Raw genomic sequence first — 25135 nt, 5'->3', positions numbered from 1 at the left:
TATATATTTGTTTTGCAGTGCTTTCTGCTATTTAATAATAGCTTTTTTTTATTGAAAAGATCAAAACCAATTATACTGTCATTTCGAAAACTAAACAGCACTAACTCTATGATTAGTTTGACAATCCAAGCAATCTTTAATTATGATATAACAGACAAAGAATGCTTGAGAAGGGGGATGCTTAATGGGAAAATAGCCTAATGGGGAAATTATTTATGAGCCATTTGCACTGCACCTGAAAATACCTCTAGTGAAATTATGTTTGGCAACTTGAACTACTTTGAAGTCAATGGAGTGGCAATAAAAATTAGGCCTTCATTAGAGAACATTGCCTTTAAAATTGATTTGGCAAAGGTTCAATAGGTCAAACATAGTTATACTGCAATCTGGTTGGCAGGGCAGCACACATGGTAGCAATTTGGTTGATTCTGTGCTGTTTTTATGATTTTCCCTTTCAAAATTTTCTCCCGCACGGCCTTTAATGTCCGTATTTAGGAAATTAACACTAACCATCAAATTACTTTGTAAATATGAGAGTAAGTATAGAACTTTTGAGAAATAGTTTTTGCCCCTCGGGCAATTGCTTGTGCAGCAACAAAGGGATCCTTGATGGCTGTTTTTAGATATGCGAGCGCAGAAAAGTATGCTTTATTTTATCAAGTGTACATAATTTTTCAATTGAATTTAATACGCGGTACTTATTTCCCTGGAGTATGCTTCTTGTGAATAAAGAAGTAGCTACGGACTGGGAACCTGGTGCAAATGGGTATAAAAGGGGGTCTATTTTCTTTCCAGTGCCGGCAGAGGTCATTTCTAAACACTTTAATTTTGACCAAGAACAGATGAACCTCATTGAGAAAAACTGTTACTTTAACTAAGCGCTGTAATCATCGATAACCAGAATGAGCGGAACTTGGAGGAATTCTAATCTGTGGAGATGTAAGCTAATTACTTAATCACTTGCACTTGTAAATCTTATTATAAAGGAATTACTGTCGTGATCAAATTACACAAATAAATATGCTAATCGCTTTGATTAACTGGTCATGCTAATCTGTCACTTTGAAAGCAGATATTAGAAACATTTATTATGCCATTCCTATGTGTTTATTTTTAAGTGGGCACTGAATAAAGTCTAGGATGCACAGCGTACTGCAAGTAGTTTGTACAGGCCAAAAGTTGTCTCAGGAGCCACTTGCTTGCGTGATTCAGGTTTGGCTCCTCAGGATGTTGGCAGCCAAGTGGTGGTTCTTCACTGGGAGCTTGGACACTGAAGCCCCGATTTTAACTGGCAACAGGAAACGGGCGGGAGGATAGAGGAAGAGGTGAGCGCCAGACTCCCCTGACCATGACGGCATGAGGCCCGGGCAATTTTAATTCCCAGGCCTAGCCTGCAAGCCGCTAGTCAGCTGTCTGCCTGAAACAGGGGTAAGGGAGACCTAATCTATCCTTGTGGGGCCCGTAGGAGCATCCCTGCCACACAAGGAAACTAAAAGAAACGTTCCCGTTTGAGCCTCTTCAGACCCCGATCTGTTTATTTAAATAAAGACTCCACCAACTTCAGCTGGGCGTCTTTGCCACCTGCTTAGAAGACCGGGTTATAATAGAAGATAGTGAGATCAGTGCTGGATGTTGATGGATAAGTCACCCAGATCGATTTTAACTGCCCACCTGCCCGGTTCTGTAAAAGGGAATCATAGCCGAGTCCCAGTCTATCCTCTCCATTTGCCCAATAATGTGCATTTTCCGCAGGGGTTAAGAAACTAGTGATCAGGAGTGGGGCCTAAGGCAATATGTGCATTGCTCCTGGTTTCCTGTGTACTGAGAATGATATTTGTATGAAGGGAACTGAAGCCAAGATGACTAAGATGGGTTCCAAATTCAGTTCCTTGAGTTAGCTGATTTCAGCTAGGGCAGAAGTTGGCATGCTCCAAATGGCATTGGCACCCCTCCTGAGCACTATCCAGTGATGCCTGCCACAAGGTTCATGTGGCCACTTGGATGAAGGTGGAACTAAAGCATAACATGGATCAGCTTTCAGTAGGGGAGAGGAGAGAAGAGGGAAACAAACAGAATAAAACATGAGTAGGCATCTTTTTCTTCATTATGCAATTAGGTTGGGAGAACCATTGGTTTCAGTGTCTTCAGCCTTTATCTCTCTTCACACTATAATTCTCTTCACCTTGTCATTCTCCCCTCTTCCAAAGCAAAAGACAACACGGAGCTATGGAAGAGTACAAGGCAGTGGCATTAGTTATGGACTTCACTAACACAGATGTGATGAGCCAAATGGTCTCCTTCTGTTCTGTAAATGTCTATGGTTCAATGGTCAAAAGCCTCAAAACTCACCTCTTTGAACATGCCCTTCTTCACCACCCCCCCCCCCCCCCTTCTTGTCTCCCATTTCTTGCTCACCTTGGAAAATGTTGTTACATGAAAGATACTATATATAAATATAAGTTGTTGTTCTTCCTTTTAGTTTCTATTAATACTTCAAATAGGTGGCAATGAATGAGATGCTACGTGTAAATTAGGGGAAAGGATTACCACAGCAGTAATGGTTTTAGCACTGGGCAGCTCAGAAAACTATCAATGTCATGGAGAAGACCCGAGGGTACATTGACTGCTTGCGTGCTCCCAGCAGGGAGTCACGATGGAAGGGGGGGCAGGTCGGAGATAGTGCTACAACACTGGGGGGGGGTGCAGGATTAGTACATTTACCCTCCGATATATACAGTTTCATTATTGCCATGGAATCCCATTGAACATCTTTAAAAAAATAAACCAGATGTACAGATCAGATGTTTTCTTTGAGATAAGAATGGCAATTGTGAATGCTGGAAATCTGAAATAAAAACAGAAAAAGCTGGAAATGCTAGACTCTCGAAGTCTAGACACTGTTGTAATGTAGAAAATGTGGCGGTCAATTTGTGCACAGCAAAGGCCCCCAAACAGCAATGTGATAATGATCAGATAATCTGTTTTAGTGATGTAGATTGAGGGATAAATATTGGCCAGGACACCGGGGAGAACTCCCCTGCTCTTCTTCGAAACGGTGCCATGGGATCTTTTACGACCACCTGAGAGGGCAGACGAGGCCTCGGTTTAACGTCTCATCCAAAAGACAGCACCTCCAACAGCACAGTGTTTCCTCAGTACTGCACTGGAGTGTCAGCCTAACTTTTGTGTTTAAGTCTCTGGAGTTGGATTTGAACCACAGTCTTCTAACTCAGAGGCAAGTGTGCTACCAACTGAGCCACAGCTGACAAAGGGTTTGCACCCAAAATCTTAACCCATCTATCTCCAGGCAGATGCCGATGGACCTAATGTTTATTCTCATCATTTTCTTTTATTTCAGATGAATTTGATATTGTGAACATGCATCATTTTGACAAGCCAGCGTAGCTTTTAAACAGCTTTTCAATCTGGAGTATCTTCCATTGTTTAAATGGAAAAGCAGAGATAAGAAGTGAAAGACTTGAGTTTTGGGTCAGGTGGGAAATGATGCTGTGCAGTCAGTTGCATCATTGATATCAATCCCACAGTGATTATATAGTTCCTGCTTGCAATTTCAATGATCTCATATTCCCCAGAATTCCCATGTTTACAGGAGTTTCTTTCCTGTATTCTGTAATAGAAAACAAACAAGGTTAAGGACAGTTCACAGTTTGCAGAGTTGAGGGACAAGATGGGAAAATAGGGAAGAAGGCAGAGGAGGAGAAAGGGACAATCAGAGAGGGAAGAAAGTGAGAAGATAAAGTAGGGAAGAGAAAAGGAAGGAGTGAGAAGAGGAATAAAGGTGAGGGGGAAAGGAGAGGCAAAGGAAGAGAGATGGGAAGAGAGAACATGGAGAGATGGAGCAGGAAAAGTGGCAAGTGAGAGACAGGTTGACAGAGAAGAGCAAAATGAGGGAAGAGGAAGAAAAGCAGATAGAAGGAGGGATCTTGATGGGCCATTAACAGATTGTAGTGCTTTTCAACCTGGCCCATTGCAACATTAATGAAAGAGAGATGTAAGGTGTAAGCCTAAAGAAAAAGGGGTTATTTCTATCCGAGGAGATCTGGGACTAACGCTGGGAGACACTAGGCACAGAACCAGGAGGGAGACCCATTCAATCGCCTACATATATGATAGTCAAAACCCCAGTTCAGTAACTTCACTCTAATTAAATACCACTGCTCCCTTGATAGCTCATTGGGACAATGTACCAGATGGTGTGATACTGAGCCACACTGACTGGTAAAAACCCGATTTCAATTCCTGGCCTGTGGTAAGTTAGCTGGTCTCAGACAGAGTGGTGGTGGATGGTGGACAGAGCATTTTGAACCATGCTGGAGCATGAGCCATCACCCTTGGGAAAGGAGGGGAAGGAGAGGGTAAAAATTCAATATTACAGATTTGAAAGTCTCCAAAAACAACTTCAAGGCAACGTGTAGATATTTCTCCTAACGGCTCGGTTAGTAAAGGCAGTGTTAAACTCAGCCATGAAATCTCATGGCATCAGGTCAAACATGGGCAAGGAAACCTCCTGCTGATTACCACCTACCGTCCCCCCTCAGCTGATGAATCAGTCCTCCTCCATGTTGAACACCACTTGGAGGAAGCACTGAGGCTAGCAAGGGCACAGAATGTACTCTGGGTGGGGGACTTCAATGTCCATCACCAAGAATGGCTTGGTAGCACCACTACTGACCAAGCTGGCCGAGTCCTGAAGGATATAGCTGCCAGACTGGGCCTGCGGCAGGTAGTGAGCGAACCAACACGAGGGAAAAACTTACTTGACTTCGTCCTCACCAATCTGCCTGTCGCAAAAGTATCTGTCCATGACAGTATCAGTAGGAGTGACCACCGCACAGTCCTAGTGGAGACAAAGTCCCATCTTCGCACTGAGGACACCATCCAACATGTTGTGTGGCACTACCACTGTGCTAAATGGGATAGATTCAGAACAGATCTAGCAGCACAAAACTGGGCATCCATGATGTGCTGTGGGCCATCAGCAGCAGCAGAATTGTATTCCAGCACAATCTGTAACCTCATGGCCCGTAGTATATTCCTCACTCTACCATTACCAACAAGCCAGGGGATCAATCCTGGTTCAATGAGGAGTGTAGAAGAGCATGCCAGGAGCAGCAGCAGGCATACTTAAAAATGAGGTACCAAACTGCTGAAGCTACAACTCAGGACTACATGCATGCTAAACAGCGGAAGCAACATGCTATAGACAGAGCTAAGCAATTCAACAAGCAACGGATCAGATCAAAGCTCTGCAGTCCTGCCACATCCAGTCGTGAATGGTGGTGGACAATTAAACAACTAACGGGAGGAGGAGGCTCTGCAAACATCCCCATCCTCAATGATGGTGGAGTCCAGCATGTGAGTGCAAAAGACAAGGCTGAAGCGTTTGCAACCATCTTCAGCCAGAAGTGCCGAGTGGATGATCCATCTCGGCCTCCTCCTGATATCCCCACCATCACAGAAGCCAGTCTTCAGCCAATTCTATTCACTCCACGTGATATCAAGAAACGGCTGAGTGCACTGGATACAGCAAAGGCTATGGGCCCCAACAACATCCCGGTTGTAGTGCTGAAGACTTGTGCTCCAGAACCAGCTGCGCCTCTAGCCAAACTGTTCCAGTACAGCTCCAACACTGGCGTCTACCTGATAATGTGGAAAATTGCACAGGTATGTCCTCTCCACAAAAAGCAGGATAAATCCAATCCGGCCAATTACCGCCCCATCAGTCTACTCTCAATCATCTGCAAAGTGATGGAAGGTGTCGTCGACAGTGCTATCAAGCGGTACTTATTTACCAATAACCTGTTCACCGATACTCAGTTTGGGTTCCGCCGGGACCACTCGGCTCCAGACCTCATTACAGCCTTGGTCCAAACATGGACAAAAGAGCTGAATTCCAGAGGTGAGGTGAGAGTGACTGCTCTTGACCTCAAGGCAGCATTTGACAGAGTGTGGCACCAAGGAGCCCTAGTAAAATTGAAGTCAATTGGAATCAGGGGGAAATCTCTCCAGTGGCTGGAGTCATACCTAGCACAAAGGCAGATGGTAGTGGTTGTTGGAGGCCAATCATCTCAGACCAAGGGCATTGCTGCAGGAGTTCCTCAGGGCAGTGTCCTAGGCCCAACCATCTTCAGCTGCTTCATCAATGACCTTCCCTCCATCGTAAGGTCAGCCAGCTTGGTCAGTAGTGGTGCTACCAAGCCATTCTTGGTGATGGACATTGAAGTCCCCCACCCAGAGTACATTCTGTGCCCTTGCAAGCCTCAGTGCTTCCTCCAAGTGGTGTTCAACATGGAGGAGGACTGATTCATCAGCTGAGGGGGGACGGTAGGTGGGAATCAGCAGGAGGTTTCCTTGCCCATGTTTGACCTGATGCCATGAGATGTGCACAAGTGCAAGAAAATATGCAGAAGAAGTTACCAAGAGAGTGGAACTTAAATACATCAAAAAAAAAGTTTAGTTTAAAGGAAAAGTCAGATTGGTGAGCAATGCAGGTTAGATTTTCTCATTTGCTGTTCATAAGTACCGGTAAATGGAATCCAGGTGGGAGAGATTAGCCAAATGACATGGTTATAAGCAACCTTGAGCCATTATCTCATAAAAGGTGCAATCTTTGCCAACTAAATTCTCTGTATAATAGTACTCATTAGGAGCCTTTGTTGCTAGTGCATAAGTAATCCACTCCCCAGGTAAAACTGAAACTTTAGTGGAAAGGCAAGCAAGTAACAGGGAAGAACCAAATGGTTTGATAATTGAATGGAGTAGACAGAGGGGCCAAATTGGTTTCCCGGCCAATTGAATAGAGCAGACAGAGTGGCCAAAATGGTTTGCAGACCATTTGTAAGGTGTTTTAATACAATGTTACTCAGTCCATTATTGTATGTTTTAATAGAAATTCAACAGGGGACTGAGTTTTTTAAAAAAACAAAGAAAAAAAGGTAGTTACAATCAATCTCAAAAATGCCTATATAACAGTTGCTGCACAACAAGTAAATGATAGGGGGTAGTTGAATCTCTATCATTCAGAATTGATATTAAAATAAGCAAGCAATGAAAAGCTTCAGTTGTCATTATAAATGAGTGAGGAGTGTACAAAATTGTGCCTGTCAGAAACCTACTTAGACCCTTTTGAGAGCCCAATCTTGATTTTCACACCCTCTTAATAAGTTTGAACTATGAAACTGTTTTTGTTCTCCATTGGGCTCAACATCTAAAGTTCAACAATCTTTATTTTAATTTTATCAAACTTAACTTAGCTTGTCCTGTCTGGGCTGACATAATGACATTATCATTTGCACTGCACAAAAACCAAATACATTTTAAAAACTCATTATAAGTGGTACGTTGCCATTATCTCAAGCTCACTTTGTCTTACTGTGTCGCACCCACACCCTCATTAGAAGCTTCACATGGCAATAACACTATCTCTGTTCTATCGCCACCAGACCTTGGCTTGCGATATATTTTTTTAATGGTTAAATTTTCCATTAAGCAACAAGATAGCACACACACCAGCTTACAACTTAGCTGTGAAGGATCAGATTTTAATGAGGAATGTTTTTTTTTATTGAGGAAACAAAGTGACAAGCCAAGGCCCATAAGGCAGGACAGCACCAATTTTTAAAAGCAGGAAAGAGGAGATAAAATAAATCAGGATGTAATAGTTAAGTAGTAATTAGGCAATGTCAAACTGGGGTTTCAGAAGCTTGAAGAATACAGGAGGGAGTGAAGTCTGAGGGAGGGAAGGAGTTCTGCAGTTTTGAGGTCCTCAGAGAATTAGTCAGACCAGGAGACGGTGCGAGTGGTCTCAATTTCAACACAGTGCGGATGCATGGAGGAGGAAGAGGATGGGGTGGAATTTGCTTTGCGGGACCTTCATCCACTGTCTGTTCCCAAGGAAACGAGAGGTATCTCTATAATAGACATAAAACAAAAATAATCTTTTTTTCCTGCATTTGAAGTATGTAAAGCTATTATTCAGTTTCTGTATTATGACTTGAACTGGTTGAATTGTTCACCACTGGGATGGGAAATCAGAAAGGAAGGTCTGGGTACGTTTTATTTTGATGTTTAGAAGCAGCAAACGTTCTCATAACCTTGAACAAAGACAAAATCACAACCATGGAAGGGCACCACAGTCAAATCTGATCTTGACCTCATCTGATGTCCACACACATGGCCTTTCCAACTAGGCTCATTGATTGTAGTCAGTAGTGGGACTCCAAATTGGGTTTTTTCCCCCCCACTCTTTCAAGGTTGCTGCACCCAATTGTAGTACCCTCACTGCGAACCTTGCTGTGATCTGCTAACTCAGGACAGATCAGATCAAAGTTGGGACAATCCTGTTTGGAATTTTTTTTTTATTCGTTCATGGGATGTGGGCGTCGCTGGCGAGGCCAGCATTTATTGCCCATCCATAATTGCCCTCGAGAAGGTGGTGGTGAGCCGTCTTCTTGAACCGCTGCAGTCCGTGTGGTGAAGGTTCTCCCACAGTGCTGTTAGGAAGGGAGTTCCAGGATTTTGACCCAGCGACGATGAAGGAACGGCGATATATTTCCAAGTCGGGATGGTGTGTGACTTGGAGGGGAACGTGCAGGCGGTGTTGTTCCCATGTACCTGCTGCTCTTGTCCTTCCAGGTGGTAGAGGTCGCGGGTTTGGGAGGTGCTGTCGAAGAAGCCTTGGCGAGTTGCTGCAGTGCATCCTGTGGATGGTACACACTGCAGCCACTGTATGCCGGTGGTGAAGGGAGTGAATGTTTAGGGTGGTGGATGGGGTGCCAATCAAGCGAGCTGCTTTGTCCTGGATGGTGTCGAGCTTTTTGAGTGTTGTTGGAGCTGCATTCATCCAAGCAAGCGGAGAGTATTCCATCGCAATCCTGACTTGTGCCTTGTAGATGGTGGAAAGGCTTTGGGGAGTCAGGAGGTGAGTCACTTGCCGCAGAATACCCAGCCTCTGATCTGCTCTTGTAGCCACCGTATTTATGTGGCTGGTCCAGTTAAGTTTCTGGTCAATGGTGACCCCCAGGATGTTAATGGTGGGGGATTTGGCAATGGTAATGCCGTTGAATGTCAAGAGGAGGTGGTTAGACTCTCTCTTGTTGGAGATGGTCATTGCGTGGCACTTGTCTGGTGCGAATGTTACTTGCTACTTATCAGGCCAAGCCTGGATGTTGTCCAGGTCTTGCTGCATGCGGGCACGGACTGCTTCATTATCTGAGGGGTTGTGAATGGAACTGAACACTGTGCAATCATCAGTGCACATCTCCATTTCTGACCTTATGATGGATGGAAGGTCATTGATGAAGCAGCTGAAGATGGTTGGGCCTAGGACACTGCCCTGAGGAACTCCTGCAGCAATGTCCTGGGGCTGAGATGATTGGCCTCCAACAACCACTACCATCTTCCTTTGTGCTAGGTATGACTCCAGCCACTGGAGAGTTTTCACCTTGATTCCCATTGACTTCAATTTTACTCGGGCTCCTTGGTGCCACACTCGGTCAAATGCTGCCTTGATGTCAAGGGCAGTCACCTCACCTCTGGAATTCAGCTCTTTTGTCCATGTTTGGACCAAGGCAGTAATGAGGTCTGGAGCCGAGTGGTCCTGGCGGAACCCAAACTGAGCGTCAGTGAGCAGGTTATTGGTGAGTAAGTGCTGCTTGATAGCACTGTCGACGACACCTTCCATCACTTTGCTGATGATTGAGAGTAGACTGATGGGGCGGTAATTGGCCGGATTGGATTTGTCCTGCTTTTTGTGGACAGGACATACCTGGGCAATTTTCCACATTGTCGGGTAGATGCCAGTGTTGTAGCTGTACTGGAACAGCTTGGCGAGAGGCGCAGCTAGTTCTGGAGCACAAGTCATCAGCACTACAGCCGGGATGTTGTTGGGGCCCATAGCCTTTGCTGTATCCAGTGCACTCAGCCGTTTCTTGATATCACGTGGAGTGCATAGAATTGGCTGAAGACTGGCTTCTGTGATGGTGGGGATATCGGGAGGAGGCCGAGATGGATCATCCACTCGGCTCTTCTGGCTGAAGGTGGTTGCAAATACTTCAGCCTTGTCTTTTGCACTCACGTGCTGGACTCTGCCATCATTGAGGTTGGGGATGTTTACAGAGCCTCCTCCTCCCGTTAGTTGTTTAATTGTCCACCGCCATTCATGGCTGGATGTGGCAGGATTGCAGAGCTTTGATCTGATCTGTTGGTTGTGGAATCACTTAGCTCTGTCTATAGCATGTTGCTTCCGCTGTTTAGCATGCATGTAGTCCTGAGTTGTAGCTTCACCAGGTTGGCACCTCATTTTTAAGTACGCCTGGTGCTGCTCCTGGCATGCTCTTCTACACTCATCATTGAACCAGGGTTGATCCCCTGACTTGTTGGTAATGGTAGAGTGAGGAATATGCTGGGCCATGAGTTAACAGATTGTGCTGGAATAGAATTCTGCTGCTGCCGATGGCCCACAGTGCCTCATGGATGCCCAGTTTTGAGCTGCCAGATCTGTTGTGAATCTATCCCATTTAGCATGGTGATGGTGCCACACAACACGTTGGATGGTGTCCTCAGTGCGAAGACGGGACTTCGTCTCCACAAGGACTGTGCGATGGTCACTCCTACCAATACTGTCATAGACAGATGCATTTGCAACAGGTAGATTGGTGAGGACGAGGTCAAATATGTTTTTCACTCGTGTTGGTTCGCTCACTACTTGCTGCAGCCCCAGTCTGGCAGTTATGTCCTTCAGGACTCGGCCAGCTCGGTCAGTAGTGGTGCTACTGAACCACTCTTGGTGATGGACATTGAAGTCCCCCACCCAGAGTACATTCTGTGCCCTTGCTACCCTCAGTGCTTCCTCCAAGTGGTGTTCAACATGGAGGAGGACTGATTCGTCAGCTGAGGGAGGGCGGTAGGTGGTAATCAGATTAAAGGTTTTTTGTTTTGCTTTTAATTAAAATTGGTACCAACTGGATTGACTATTTAAAAGCAATGGCAGTGTCCATATCTCCTGAAGCTCGTGTCAGCTTGTTTTAGAAACACATGGTACGTTAAGTAAGATGGTTTCTCTTGAAGTGCTTTTTTGCTTCTGACACAAAAGAAACTGGACGAATGGAAGTTTGAAGGCCCGGACAAGGTCCCTAGATTATTAGTGTGTCTTTTCCTTTAATGTAGAAGCAGTTTCTTCGATGATTGTCAAACAGTATCTGAACAGACACACATTGCAGCAAACAATGCATTAATGGTCCAGAACATGTTACCTTCATAATGGTTCACATCTTCCCTGCTCCAGAAAGGAAATCATGACATTTTGAGACAACTATGTATTCACATAAAGTCGCCCCTCTGGGGACCCATGGACAAAAAGGATGGCAGCCCCGGAATTCTGCACAACCTTCTGCAGCACTTCTGCCTCAGGTCTGGTGGGACTGTAATGGAAGTCACGTGAATATGGCCTCTGCCCGGTTATGCTGGATCCCAGTTTCAGCAGCCAGGATCTGCAGGGGTTGTGTTTGGGGCAAAAACTCTGTCCAATCCTCAAAACCTGGTCATATTAGAGAGTGTGTGGTCAAGGGAGAGGGGAATCCCAGGCTGGGAATTTCCTTCTCTACAGCCTGAGGATCCACCGATGGTCCAAACACAGAGAGAAAGAAGCTACTTTGCCAGCGGCTGTAATTTGGCCCAGCTGGGGGCCCAGGTCTAGGTCCTGGCGAGGATCCCCAAAGGCAGATGCTGAAAATGTAGATAAATCATTCCCCTGCACAAAGACCCTGGTTAGTCCCTATCTCTTAAGGACCTGGGGCTGTCAGAGTACCTTGGAGTGGCTGGTCTCTGCCACTATTTCCTTCTCCCGTGCTATGATGGGTGGTATGGGAACGGCGAACAGTATTGAAATGAAATGACATCACCTTAGTGTACTCCAGTGAGGCCAAGAGCAGAGGTCACCGACGGGTACATCTTGGCAATTATTCTAGGAAGTCACCGCCCCCGCCAAGATTTTAGGCTCCGATGTATTTTGGTTAGGCCAATGTGGATTGACTCAACAAAGAAAATGTATGAGGCAGACATTGCCATTACATCAACTGACAAATATAATTGCAATGCAATCAGCCATGTCAATTGGTCATCCACATATCAAATTTGACACAAAACAACTGTAATTTGCAGACTTCCCAGAGACACATTTGCCTGAAGCCATTTTTGATTTGGATTTAACCTATCTAAAATCATCTCAAATTAAAACAGTCCCTGTGCTCGTTCAAGAATGCTATACAAATACATTAAACGCTTGTACATTAATAAAAGAAAGACTTGCATTTAAATAGCACCTTTCATGACCTCAGGACATCCCAAAGCGCTTTACAGCCAATGAAATACTTTTGAAGTGTAGTCACTGTTGTAATTTGTAATATTGTAATTTCCAGGTTATAATATCAGAGTTAAAACACCACAAAGTATCACGTTTAAAACACCACTAAAATATCACAGTTAAAACACCACTACATGTATTTCATTAATACCTGGGAAATAATAAATAAATAAGAACTTTACTTTCTTGTTTGGTCCTGAGCTCCAAACATGCCATCCTACAAACGCTTCATCCTCCCTACATCCTCACTGTGTTAAAGTCAAGTTTCATTATGCCATCTCCTAGTCTAATTAATTCCTTCCCAGGTCCTCAAAACTCCAGAACTCTTTGCTTGCTTCAGTCTTGCCTTCCTGCTACAGTCTATAAACTATTGAAATCCAAACTGGGCATCACCTCACCAGTACTTTGTGATTTACCTTATCTTCTCTCGTACTCTTTTCAACTATGTAGGTTCTTTGGCGCACTATGGCTTTTGACCTTTGGCCTAGGTTTCTCAAAACACTGTAATGAACTGAGCAAGTCACATGTCTGATCAGTTATTATTTCTGTTTGAAATGAATATATGGTATGAAACAGTTAGTTGCACCGTGAATGCAGTATGTAGCTTTATATAAGCAGTCAGTGATAGTGAGCAGACAACGTAGGCTGTTAATGGGCAAAGCAATCAAAAGTTGGATTGGAATGAGTTGTCACATACCTTTACAATGTCTTGAGGTATTCTTGGAGAAAGAAAATCAGAAGGAGCGCAGCTGATTTGAAATCGGAAGAACTGGTTGTTTGTAACATGAGGTACAAGTACACAAGAAAGTGTGGAACAAGAAATAAGCCATCAGGCATTTTCCATCTTCAGACGAAACATAACCCACCCCTCCCCTTACTCTACCCATTCATCACAGGGGATTGTCTGTTTTTATCTTTGGATCATACATATTCCATCTGAGGTATTCCATCCAAAAAATATCGAGAATACCTCTTACTTGAGAGGAAATATTCATTTTCCTAGTGTAAATGCAGTCTGCCTGAGCTGCCATGTTAGCTGTCCTGGCTAAAAAAGACCCACCAGGAAGATATCTTTGGTGGGTCTTTCTTCTGCCGGCTGTTATTATGTTGAGCAAGGATTGGCGTCCTTCCTTCTTCTCTCAACTCTCTCACACTCCTGGACAGGATAGAAGAAAAATCTCATTGTCAGATAAATGATCCTTCTCTCACCTTAACTTCCATCCTCTCTCCACTATGGTCATTATACCTCTGAAGTTGAAAACAGAAAATGCTAGAAATGCACAGCAAGGCAGTCAGCATCAGTAAAGAAAAAAAAAACTTTTTGGGTGTGTATCCTTCATCGGAAGTGGTGAAGTGTACACGCTTGAAATATTATAATTTTATAGACCCATAACGTGTTCATGTAACATCCCTTTGCCCACTGTTCCAAAGCAAGTGTTATCTCATTATCTTAAATGGGTTATTACCTCCATTAAATTGCTTCACTAAAATAGTAGAAGAATTTCCTTCCAACCTGTGAACTGTCTGCCAAAAATAATTTATAGGCTTAAGTGTTTATTTAATTCCTATTTAAATATTGTGATTGACTCGAATTACATTCCCTAAAAACCCTTTGCATGACCTCCCACTTCGTGGTTCTAATACTAATCTTCTTGTTACCAATTCACTGACCAGTGGGAATAAGCTTTGACTATTTACTCTCTTTCATAATATTGAACACTTCTATTAGATTTCCTCCTTACTTTCTTTACTCCAGTCACTTTTTTAAAGTCTCTCATGATCGCTGGCATCATTCTGGTGAATCTATGTTGCATCTTTTCCATACCTCCAATATTACTGCACCCAATTTACATACAATGCTCCCTTCTTGCTTTTGCCATCAACATCCCTGTGTATATAAAACCCAGAGTCCTACTTGCGCTTCCTTTAGCCCATATATATTGGATGTTGTTACTTCCCGATCTCAGCCAACTCTCATGCAAGGAACAACCAAGCAGCAGCCAGGCACTTTCACAAAGAGAAGGACAGATAGGAGAGAATTTCACCCTACCCCACCGTTGAGATCAATCTTACGGACAACCTCGCGGCTAATCGTGAAGTAGAGTTGCTTCCTTTCCAGTCAAGGAGTGGACAGTGTTAATTGTATGATTTGTATCAATTGATGTTGAATGTGTTCAGGTGGTGGGTGTCAATTGGGGACTCTCTTGTATCCTTTTTATAGGAGAGCTTAGCTCGGGTGTGATGTGGTGTGTGTGTAAGGGGAATTTATGTGAATAAAGGCTTGGAAGCAACTAAAGATCAGGCTCTAATATTCTATCCTTCACCACCTGGCTATCCAATTTTAACAGGCAGCCTGGGTTTACAGTTGGCTGGTTTTCAAATAAACTGGGCACCAAAAATGTAATGCCTACATTTGATCTTTTTCCCCCACTTCTATGCCTTCTGGATGTTTTAGCTATTAATGACGCCAAGGTTCTTACATTGAATTTTCATTATCAGTAAAGGAAACGTTGGAACTCAAGCCACAATCCCACCACCTGCTGTGCTCCTATTCTGCCTTCTGTCCAAGACCTTAGGAACATAGGAACATAGGAACAGGAGTAGGCCATTCAGCCCCTCGTGCCTGCTCTGCCATTTGATAAGATCATGGCTGATCTGTGATCTAGCTCCATATACCTGCCTTTGGCCCATATCCCTTAATACAACCTTCCTGTCCTTTTAGCTGGGGATGGTGAATTGTGGGAAAGCGAAAGGGGAAGAGGAGAAAACAATACTGACCCAAGGAAAGCTGGAAAAGGGAAAATATGGTTAGAGGATTTTGAAACCTATCTTATCACATGGTGAAAATTCAATGTTGCTGGTGAATTATGAAGCTGATTCACTACCTAGGACTACCTCATCGGCTGTGAAGTGCTTTGGGACCTTTTGAGGTTGTGAAAGGCAGGGGTGCTCAAGAGGGGAGCAGAAAAGAAGAGCAACTATTGGGACGACTCTTCCAAGACCTAAAGGGGAGGGGGGTGGGCACTCCTGAACTGCACTATATAAATGCAAGCTCTTTCTTTCTAGCAATACATTGGAATTGACCTCGGTTGTGATTCTCAGTAAGCCAATATTAGGACCTAATGCAGGTCCCTTGCTGCTTTCCGTAAGGAAATAAACTCAAGGCGCATGTCAGACTGGTAATGTAATGCTGCCTGGCATATGAACTAAATCTGAGCAGCTGTAGATATAAACTTCAGGAGATCATATTTACCGTAGGCATCTGAAGCAAATGGAACATGGTTACTAATCATTTTGAGGCTTTAGGATCAAGCTGACTGCATTTCCTTCTCCCTAATTCATACCTTTTTCATTTTGTTTCCTACATATGTGAAAAATCACCAGCTACTGATGTTGATTATGAATAGCTCAAGAACATTACCCACCAATTATAATATTGACCCTTAAGGCCTGCAAAGAGTTTTGCTTCTTTTTTTTGATTAGGGTGAGCTTGTTCCTTTTTAAGGCATTTTTCTTCCCTATTCCTACCAATGGTACCAATGATCTACAGACAAGATCCCGGGCTGGAGACCTGCTAACTCATAGACCTCCAACAATGCTGCTCTGATACCAGTCACCAGCAGATGCATGAAGATCATTGTAAGGTAGCAACATAGGACCGAGAATGACCATTGCAGTCCATCTGACCGGTTTAACAATTCAAAAATACCATACTGTACGATACTTCTTTTATCCCTCAATCACTGCCTCATCCAAAACATTATTCAGCTCCCTCCTCAGTTACTAATATTAGCCGTCATGAATCAGTTGCTAATCTTCCCTCCTTGTGAGGTAGTGCCTTGCCTTTAGTTGGCATCAACTCATGCCAGTTTGTTTGATGTTGGGAACGTGAGCAAGTGGGTGATTATGGGCAGAACCCACCTCTTACCACTTTGTGCTCCAATATGCTGTGCCAGTTCACGTCAGTAAATATTTGCAAAATCTAAAGACTGAGGCCTTGATCTTCTGATTTGTAGAAATGGGATGTATCTTCAGTCTGGCGGGACCTCCATCTGCCCCAATGTTGAATCTTTGACTCTAGCTGATTTTCCATCCTTGGGGCTCCTTTGGATATTTTTGGTGTGCTTCCAGGCGTCCACCAAGAAGTCTGCCCCTAGTAGGAGGCTGAGATTTGCTGCGGTAGGCCTCCAAGCTGCTCGTAAAGTTTGGAAAATATTTTGATTCTGGATTTTAACATCTTAATCTCCTCCCCCCACCCCCGACCTTCGCTGCAATTGCCGCATTGGAAACCAGAGATGAACAGGCAACCGTTGAGTCCAACGTTGCTATAGATGAAAAGACAGAAAATAATTTGCCTGACATCCGACATTTGAATATCATTTCAATACATCTGCCCATTAAAAACAGATGCAGGCAAGACTTTAATGGTTAGTAAGGAAATGGCAGACTTGTTAAATGAGTGTAAATGTTACCTGCATTTTTTTCCTCCGGATATGACACTTGGAAGATAGAAAGAAAGACTTGCATCTATATAGCACCTTTCATGACCTCAGAACGTCCTGAAGTGCTTTACAGCTAATTAAGTGATTTTCACTGTTGCAATGTAGGAAACGCGGCAGCCAATTTGCACACAGCAAGGTCCCACAAACAGCAATGAGATAATGACCAGATAATCTGTATTTTCAGTGATGTTGGTTGAGGGATAAATATTGACTAGCGCATCGGGAAATCTCCCCTGCTTTTCTTCGAATAGTGCCATGGGATCTTTTACATCCTCCTGAGAGGGTAGATGGAGCTTCGGTTTAACGTTTCATCCAAAAGAAGGCACCTCCGACAGCGCAGCACTCCCTCAGTACTGCACTGGAGTGTCAACCTGGATTATGTGGTCAAGTCTCTGGAGTGGGACTTGAACGCAGAACCTTCTGACTCAGAGGCAAGAGAGCTACCAGTGAGCCACGGCTCAAACTCCAGGATTGTGGCTACCGGTGCTGTCCAACACTGAACCTGAGCACTGTAGCCTGGCACTGAATTCCTGCCAACCAGAAAGTCGAAGAGGGTCCTAGGGGCAGGCCAAAGTGTCAAAGGTGAGTACTGTCTTCAAAGTGTAATCCTCCTCAACCCCTCCCAGGACATTTTCAATTGAACCGGGATCTTCAGAGATCTCCATCACCAGCCAAAAGGTCTCAACCTTGGAGGTCTGACCTGAGAGGTCTGTAACTGCACTTCAATTATCTCTCCCCTCTCAGGTGCTGACTGGCCTGCTTTGCATTTCCAGCACTTCCTCTTTTTATTTCTGTTTAATTATATTACTAACAGATGAGGAATAGTGCAGTCTCTAAATATCACTGTATTGCGATGGGGGGGATAATTTTCAGCTTCATCAGCTGGGCATTAATGTGGCAGAGCAGATCGCCCACCTGTTATAGAGCTCGTCTGATCTTTCTCTCATTGATTTGAATGGGATGAAAATGGGATTAGTTCTACAACTGGCAGGGGGTCAGCTCCACCATTACATCACATAGGCGATAAAGATGAAAATGACCCCAGGCCATTTGATCAGCCCTGGTGAACGTTAGTTAAATTGTGTTAGTTAAATTCAAAACTAAGGGCATAAATATAAGATAGTCACTAATTAATCCAATAAGGAATTGAGGAGAAACTTCTTTACCCAGAGAGTGGTAAGAATGTGAACTCACTACCACATGGAGCAGTTGAGGCAAATAGCATAGATGCATTTAAGGGGAAGCTAGATAAGTACATGATGGAGAAAGGAATAGAAGGAAATGCTGATATGGTTAGATGGAAGTAGGGTGGGTGGAGCATAAACGCCAGCATGGACCTGTTGGGCCAAATGGCCTGTTTCTGTGCTGTACATTCCATATAATCCTATGTAAACCTAAACCTTTCCATCTCGCTATTTCTCTCTCCTCCTTTAAGTTGCTCCATAAAACCTACCTCTTTGACCAAGCTTTTGGTCACCTGTCCTAATATCTCCTTATATAAAATAAAAACAGAAAATGCTGGAGAAACCCAGCAAGTATTGGCCTTTATTTCTAGGGGTATGGAGTATAAAAGCAGGGAAGTCATGCTCCAACTGTACACAGGGTGCTGGTGAGACCACACCTGGAGTACTGCGTACAGTTCTGGTGCCCTTATTTAAGGAAGGACATACTTGCATTGGAGGCAGTTCAGAGAAGGTTCACTAGGTTGATTCTGGGTATGGAAGGGTTGTCTTATGAGGAAAGATTGAACAGGTTGGGTCTATACTCATTGGAGTTTAGAAGAATGAGAGGAGATCTTATTGAAACATACATGATTCTGAGGGGACTCGATAGGGTAGATGCTGAGAGGATGTTACCCTCATGGGGGAATCTAAAACTAAGGAGCATAGTCTCAGAAGAAGGGGTCGCCCATTTAAGATGGAAATGAGGAGGAATTTCTTCTCCCAGAGGACCGTGAATCTTTGGAATTCTTTACCCCGAAAAGCTGTGGAGGCTGAGTCATTGAATACATTCAAAGCTGAGTTAGACAAATTTTTGATCAGCAAGGGAGTCAAAGGATATGGGGAAAGGGCGGGAAAGTGGAATTGAGGTAAAATCAGATCAGCCATGATCTTATTAAATGGCGGAGCAGGCTCGAGGGGCCGATTGGCCTACTCCTGCTCCTATCTCTTATGGTCTCTTACGGTCTTATGGTCAGGCAGCATCTGTGGAGAAAGAAACAGAGTTAACGTTTCAGGTCTGGTTCTGACGAAAGGTCTTTGACCTGAAACATTAACTCTGTTTCTTTCTCCACAGACGCTGCCTGACTTGCTGAGCTTCTCCAGCATTTTCTGTTTTTATTTCAGATTTCCAGCATCCGCAGTATTTTGTTTTTGATCTGATATCTCCTTATGCGGCTCGTGTCAAATATTGTTTGATTACGCTCCTGTGAAGCGCTTTGGGAAGTTATACTACGTTAAAGGTGCTATATAAATGCAAGTTGTTGTTGTTGTAATTCTATGAAGGTATACTGATAGCCAGGTCCCTGCTGTAATATGTTCAGATACTTTTGTGACGCTGCATGAGTCTCGGATATATTTTGGTAAGTTGTAACGGATGCCGATCACTCAGCAGGTTAACATGTGCGAGAGAACTGGACAGTAGAAGTTCTTTGTCACCCAGCAGCAACACCGAGTGCATTTCATCCAATGTTCCTGCCGGTAAATGCACCTTACCTTCACCCTACCCTCCGAAGGACTGCATTCCGTACCCTTGCTCGTTAAGTAATTCCATTCGTTTCTCACTGTTATCGCCGCAATCTTTGTGTTCATCATTAAACCTAATTAGTCAATCAAAACATTAACCTGGTCGTGGACGAAAAAGATTGATGAAGCAGCCGATGTTATCCTTGCCTGTAATTAGAGACATCAGTGTTTCTGGTGTATGGGATGTTAATGTAAGACCATGGGTTGTGGGCACTGGAAGCAATTAAAGCGCTTGGGCAAATGAATGAATCTTCACCTTATTCATACTGTAATAAATGAACATGTTTCCAGCACTGACACAATTGCTGTGCATTTCACAATGACGAGGGCAATACTCCATTAGCTGCTGGTCTCCGCAAGGGCGGTTTGAGATCTGATACACTGGGGGCAAGGGGAAAAGAATATGCCATTTAACTTCCATTCACCAGGGCAGATCCAACAGTCCATTGCGTTGATATTTAGAAACTACATTATTCCTCCTGTGTTAGTGACATAATTAACAGAACTAAAAAGAGAAAATGTTGGAAATGTAGAGCAGGCCAAATAGCATCCACAAGGTAGTTAAACATTTTGGGTGTGGTCCTTGGACATGTCCTGACTTGTCCTTGTCAGTCTTGTGAATGTGGCTTAACATTGCAAACTGAAAAAAGACCAAGACCTAGTTCGCCTTCTACTATCCTGGTAGTCGCATGACTAATCATAGCGATCAATCTATACCAATTCATCTGCAACAGGCCCAGACATGACACGAGCAAAACCCCAGTGGTGGAGTGCTTTTGTAAACCATAGGTCCAAAGTCACCTTTTTCCTCCCAAACATGCTACTCTTACCACATCATGTCTCAAATTACTCATATATTGTATCCCAAAATGTTATTGCCTGAAAAAAATCTATCTGATTTGCATTTTAATGGATCACCAGTTCCAGTGAATGGGTCACACCTGTAACGTGAACCCAGGACTTCTCAAATAGCGCACTGCAGACTGTAACCACACTTGCAAGCTGTTACATCTGCACCTTGGTGTACGAATGGCATTCATGATTGAGGGAGGCAGAAGATCAAAGTGAGGGGAGATAAATGAAGTGAATTGAGTGTGGGGCCAAGAGCAGGCAAGAAAGAGCATTCTTTCCATTTGGAAGATCTGTTATTTTTTATGTAAATTGGAGTTCTGAGTGAATTAATAACTCATTAAAGCAGTGATAATTTATTTGTTGCTTTTAATCTTCTGGTGCTTTTAAAACATTGGTGCTGCTTGGCTTTGACACTCTTTTAACATTAAGGAGGGATTGAGTCATAAAATCTTTTAAAATGGGGAGGCTTGATGATAAATTAAATATGAAGAAAAACGAATGAGCAGCGGTGTTATTTGCACCATAAGAGTGTTCATACATTTAGAGAATTTTGAGTTTGTAGATGTTCAGATAATTGGGTTAGCACCTCCATTAAAGTAAACAATTTCATACATACTCCTCAATATACTCATTACTAATATCGCACAGTGTTATTTCAACCCATTTATAATTACGTGGTGACTCAGGAACCCAGCCTAAGACTTATGAACATACGAATTAAGAGCAGGAGTAGGCCATTCGGTCCCTCGAGCCTAATCTGCCATTTGATAAGATCATGGGTGATCTGATTGTGACTTCAGCCCTACTTTCCCGTCGACCAACTATAACCTTTGACTCCCTTGTTAATCAGGAATTTATCTAACTCAGCCTTAAAAATATTCAATGACCCTGCCTCCACCGATCTCTGGGCAAGGGAGATCCACAGACTCACGACCCTCTGAGAGAAAAAAATTCTCCTCATCTCCGTCTTAAATGGGAGACCCCTTATTTTTAAACTATGGCCCCTAGTTCTCGTCTCTCCCACAAGGGGAAACATCCCTTCAGCATCTACCCCTTCTAGTCCCCTCAGGATCTTACATGTTTTAATAAGATCACCTCTCATTCTTCTAAACTCCAATGTATACACAGGCCCAACTTGTCCAACCTATCCTCATAAAATAACCCCCTCATCCCAGGAATCAGTCGAGTCAACCTTCTCTGAACCGCCTCCAAAGCAATTATGTCCTTTCTTAAATAAGGAGACCAAAACTGCACACAGTATTCTAGATGTGGTCTCACCAATGCCCTGTACACCTGTAGCAAACACATCCCTACTTTTATATTCCATTCCCCTTGCAACAAATGACAACATTCAATTTGCCTTCCTAATCACTTGCTGTACCTGCATACTAACTTTTTGTGATTCATGTACTAGGACACCCAGATTCCTCTGTACCTCAGAGTTCTGCAATCTCTCTCCATTTAAATAATATACCGCTTTTCTATTCCTCCTGCCAAAGTGGACAAGTTCACATTTTCCCACATTATAGTCCATCTGCCAAATTTTTGCCCACTCACTTAACCTATCTATATCCCTTTGCAGACTCCTTATGTCCTCTTCACAACTTACTTTCCTACCTACCTTTGTGTCATCAGCAAATTTAGCAACCATACATTCGGTCCCTTCATCCACGTCATTGATATAGATTGTAAATAGGTGAGGCCCAAGCACTGATCCCTGTGGCACTTCTCTCATCTTGCCAACCTGAAAATGACCCATTTATGCCTACTCTCTGTTTCCTGTTAGCTAACCAATCCTTTATCCATGCTAATATGTTACATAAGAACATAAGAACATAAGAAATAGGAGCAGGAGTAGGCCAATCGGCCCCTCGAGCCTGCTCCGCCATTCAATAAGATCATGGCTGATCTGGTCCTAACCTCAAATCTAAAATCATGTCCAATTTCCTGCCCACTCCCCGTAACCCCTAATTCCCTTTACTTCTAGGAAACTGTCTATTTCTGTTTTAAATTTATCTAATGATGTAGCTTCCACAGCTTCCTGGGGCAGCAAATTCCACAGACCTACCACCCTCTGAGTGAAGATGTTTCTCCTCATCTCAGTTTTGAAAGAGCAGCCCCTTATCCTAAGATTATGCCCCCTCGTTCTAGTTTCACCCATCCTTGGGAACATCCTTACCGCATCCACCCGATCAAGCCCCTTCACAATCTTATATGTTTCAATAAGATCGCCTCTCATGCTTCTGAACTCCAATGAGTAGAGTCCCAATCTACTCAACCTCTCCTCATATGTCCGCCCCCTCATCCCCGGGATTAACCGAGTGAACCTTCTTTGTACTGCCTCGAGAGCAAGTATGTCTTTTCTTAAGTATGGACACCAAAACTGTATGCAGTATTCCAGGTGCGGTCTCACTAATACCTTATATAACTGCAGCAATACTTCCCTGTTTTTATATTCTATCCCCCTAGCAATAAAAGCCAACATTCCGTTGGCCTTCTTGATCACCTGCTGCACCTGCATACTAACCTTTTGATTTTCTTGCACTAGGACCCCCAGATCCCTTTGTACTGCAGTACTTTCCAGTTTCTCGCCATTGAGATAATAACTTGCTCTCCGATTTTTCCTGCCAAAGTGCATAACCTCACATTTTCCAACATTGTATTGCATCTGCCAAATCTCCGCCCACTCACCCAGCCTGTCTATATCCCCTTGTAGGTTTTTTATGTCCTCCTACATCATGAGCTCTTATTTTGTGTAGTAGCCTTTGATGTGGCACCTTGTCAAAAGCCTTCTGGAAATCCAAGTACACCACATCCACAGGATCCCCTTTATCCACGTTGCTTATTACTTCCTCAAAGAACTCTAATAATTTAGTCAAACACAAATTCCCTGTCACAAAGCTGTGTTGACGCTGCCTGATTGCATTGAGATTTTCTAAGTGCCCTGCTATAACCTCCTTAATAATAGATTCTAGCATTTTCCCTATGACAGATGTTAAGCTAACTGGCCTGTAGTTTCCTGCTTTTTGTCTCCCTCCTTTCTTGAATAGCGGAGTTACATTCGCTATTTTCCAATCTGATGGGACCCTTCCAGAATCTAGGGAATGTTGGGAAATTAATACCAATGCATCTACTATCTCTGCAGCCACTTCTTTTCAGACCCTAGGATGAAGTCCGTCAGGACCTGGGGACTTGTCAGCTTTTAGTTCTAATATTTTTTTCAGAATCCTTTCCCTAGCGATTTGTAAATGTTTTAAGTTCTTCCCTCCCTTTCACCTCTTGATTCACAATTATTTCTGGCATGTTATTTGTATCCTCTACAGTGAAGATGGATGCAAAATATCTGTTCAATTCATCTGCCATTTCCTTATTCTCCATTATTAAATCCCCAGACTCGCTCTCTAGAGGACCAACGCTCACTTTACTTACTCTTTTCCTTTTTAAATACCTGTAGAAACTCTTACTATCTGTTTTTATATTTCTAGCCAGCTTTCTCTCATACTCTAGTTTCTCCCTCCTTTTTATTCTTTTAGTCATTCTTTGCTGTTTTTTATATTCTGACCAATCTTCTGACCTGCCACTAATCTTCGCAGAATTGAATGCTTTTTCTTTCAATTTGATACTATCTTTAACTTCCTTAGTTAGCCACGGATGGTATGTCCTTCCCCTAGAGTCTTTCTTTCTCACTGGAATGTATCTTTACTGAGTGTTATGAAATATCTCATTAAATGTCTGCCACTGCATCTCTACTGACATATCCCTTAACCTAATTTCCCAGTTCACTTTAGCCAGCTCTGTCTTCATGCCCTCATAATTGCCCTTATTTAAGTTTAAAACACTAGTCTTAGACTTACTCTTCTCTCCCTCAAACTGAATGTGAAATTCAATCATATTGTGATCACTGCTACCTAGAGTCTCCTTTACAATGAGGTCATTAATTAATCCTGTCTCATTACACATTACCAGATCTAGAATAGCCTGCTCTCTGGTTGGCTCTAGAATGTGCTGCTCTAAGAAGCTGTCCAGAAAGCACTCTATGAACTCATCTTCCAGGCCACCTTTACCAATCAGATTCTTCCAATCTATATGTAGATTAAAATCGCCCATGATTATCGCTGTTCCTTTCTCACAAGCCCCCATTATTTCTTCCTGTATACCCTGTCCTACAGTGTGGTTACTGTTAGGGGGCCTTTAAACTACTCCCACAAGTGACTTCTTGTCGTTACTATTTCTTTTCTCTACCCAAGCTGATTCTACATCTTGGTCTTTAGAACTAAGGTCATTTCTCTCTATTATACTCATGTCATCCTGAATTAACAGAGCTACCCCTCCATGTTTTCCTAGCTTCCTGTCCTTCCAAAATGTCAATGTCTTTTTGTATGTCAATCTCCAGTTAAAATAACTTGCATTAACTTATCTTTCTCATCAGGTGCTGATGGTCTAGCGCTGAATTTTGAGTATCTTCTGCTCTGCCAAATTACCGCTCAGGTGGTGAAGTTGAAAATCACCCCCAATCTATGTGTTAGCGTGGATTTTGGACTGTTGAATTAAGGGCAACGATGAAGTGACTAATGGGTACATGACAGTGGTATTTACCCTAAAACCACATTGAAATGCGCTTTGTGTAGATTAGACTAACCTTAATTAAAGGCTTA

The sequence above is a fragment of the Heptranchias perlo genome, chromosome 6 (assembly GCF_035084215.1).
Source record: "Heptranchias perlo isolate sHepPer1 chromosome 6, sHepPer1.hap1, whole genome shotgun sequence".
Classification (NCBI taxonomy): Eukaryota; Metazoa; Chordata; class Chondrichthyes; order Hexanchiformes; family Hexanchidae; genus Heptranchias; species Heptranchias perlo.
The sequence above is the reverse complement of the archived record's forward strand: the minus strand, read 5'-3'. Positions refer to the sequence as shown.